Source organism: Gekko japonicus, unplaced genomic scaffold, assembly GCF_001447785.1.
Source record: "Gekko japonicus isolate JY-2015 unplaced genomic scaffold, Gekko_japonicus_V1.1 scaffold2836, whole genome shotgun sequence".
In the NCBI taxonomy this organism is placed as follows: domain Eukaryota; kingdom Metazoa; phylum Chordata; class Lepidosauria; order Squamata; family Gekkonidae; genus Gekko; species Gekko japonicus.
Window position 1 is genome coordinate 117,590 of NW_015161489.1, and position 2,421 is coordinate 120,010.

Below are 2,421 nucleotides of genomic sequence, written 5' to 3' on the forward strand. Positions count from 1 at the left end.
TCAGAGCGGCTCACAAACTCCTTTCCCTTCCCCTCCCCACAACAGGCACCCTGTGAGGTAGGTGGGGCTGAGAGAGCTCTTTTTCAAGGACAGCTCTGACAGAACGATGGCTTGCCCAAGGTCATCCAGCAGGTGCAAGTGGAGGAGTGGGAAATCAAACCCGGTTCTCCCAGATTAGAGTCCGCGCACTTAACCACTACACCAAGAGGAGGAGGAGGAGGAGGAGGAGGACGAGGAGACTGGATTTATACCCTGCCCTTTGCTACCCGAAGGAGTCTCAGAGCGGCTCACAAACTCCTTTCCCTTCCCCTCCCCACAACAGACACCCTGTGAGGAGGAGGAGGAGGAGGAGGAGAAGAAGAACAAGAACAAGAAGAGGAGGAGGAGGAGGAGACTGGATTTATACCCTGTCCTTCGCAACCTGATGGAGTTTCAGAGCGACTTAAAATCTCCTTCCCCTTCCCCTCCCCACAACAGACACTCTGTGAGGTGCGTGGGGCTGAGAGAGCTCTTTCAAGTGAGAGAACAGCTCTGAGAGAACTTGTGACTGACCCAAGGTCACACCAGGAGCTGCATGGAGTCAGCGAAAGGCATCAGCGGGCACCATGATGTACACAGGCACTACGTTGGGGTCAAGAGGAAAGGGTTCAGGCTATAACGTATTTTAAAGAGCAAGAGTCCAGTAGCACATTAAAAAGGTAAAGGTAAAGGTTCCCTTGCTTGAAAGCCAGTCGAGTCCGACTCTAGGGTTGCGGTGCTCATCTCCGTTTCAAAGCCGAAGAGCCAGTGCTGTCCGAAGACGTTCCCATGGTCATGTGGCCGGCATGACTAAACACCCAGGCGCACGGAACGCTGTTCCCTTCCCACCGAAGTGGTACCTATTTATCTACTTGCAATTTCTTGCTTTCGAACTGCTAGGTTGGCAGGAGCTGGAACTAGAGACGGGAGCTCACTCCGTCATGCGGCACACTCGGGTCTCGAACTGCTGAACTACTGACCTTCCACAGCCTGCAGTTCAGCGTCTTAACCACTTGAGCCACCGCAGCTCCATAAAGACTAGCAAAATTTGGGGCAGGGTAGGCGTTTTCGCGAGTCACTGGTCACTCCTTCCGATTGAAGGAGCGAGCAGTGACTCACGAAAGCTCATCCCCTGCCATGAATTTTGTTCATCTTTCAGGTCCTGCTGGACTCTTGCTCTTTTCTGCCGCCACAGACAACTAATACGGCTACCCATCTTGATCTGTTGCAGACCAGATCAGATATTTTAAAGAGTCTGTTTTAGAAACCAACAGTATGACGGACCCCTTGCTTGTTCAGTTCTGTGAAGCAGATTTTTTTCTTGCCGAAATACTGTTCGCCGCTCTGACCGAGCAGCCCCCTTGTAACGTGTGTTAATACACAAATTATTTTCTGTGTGTCCCACCTTGTGATAGCAGAGTTCATTGGCTTCCGCCCAGGCCGGAGATGTACTGTAGAAAAGCAGGATTCCCCATAATATTCCCTTTTGTAAATGGCAGTTGACATGAAGTAAACATCAAACAGGACTGCTGATTTTATTAAACAGGCACGGTTAGGGGTAGGCAGGGGACGAGGAAACTGAGGGAAATTTTGAAGTATTTACAGAACATAATATTTTGAACTCGCAACAGAGTATTGCTGAAGCTTATTTTCTAAGAAAGTCATTTCCTAACAGTGAAAGGTTTGTTTGTCTTGGAGATTTCTTAACAGTGACAAGGTATCTTGAGAAAAGATTCATGTAACTGCCGGTTTCCTACTTCTTGTACTTAAATCCCTCCCTTGGGAAATTACAGAGTTCCTTTTGACTCGTCTAAGACGCAGCGGTCATTTCCTACAGGAGCGGAGCTCTGGGAGTAAAGCGCCCAGGGGGCGGGCACATGCAACAAGCCCCACCCCCTGCTCCCAGCAGCCCTGGGCCATGAGGAGCAAGAAGCAGCCAGGTAAGTTGCAGAGCTCCCCTGGCCCAAAACAGTCCAGTGGCACCTTTAAGACCAAGTCTTATTCAGGTACAAGCTCTCCCTCCTCTGTGAGGACAGATCTGCACGTTCCCACCCCCCATAGCTAGCAATCCAAAACAGTCCAGTGGCACCTTTAAGACCAAGTTTTTATTCAGGTACAAGCTCTCCCTCCTCTTTGAGGACAGATCTGCACGTCCCCCCCCCCATAGCTAGCAATCCAAAACAGTCCAGTGGCACCTTTAAGACCAAGTCTTATTCAGGTACAAGCTCTCCCTCCTCTGTGAGGACAGATCTGCACGTCACCCACCCCCCCATAGCTAGCAATGCAAAACAGTCCAGTGGCACCTTTAAGACTAAGTTTTATTCAGGTACAAGCTCTCCCTCCTCTGTGAGGACAGATCTGCACGTTCCCCCCCCCCCCCGCCCCAAAACCAAAAACGACCCC

At 50.6% G+C, this 2,421-nt stretch overlaps 1 protein-coding gene across 1 annotated transcript in view; it reads right to left on the reverse strand.

The window, feature by feature from the left end:
• LOC107125723 (A.superbus venom factor 1-like) overlaps positions 1-2,421 on the reverse strand; it is a 97,192-nt gene that overhangs the window by 91,775 nt on the left and 2,996 nt on the right.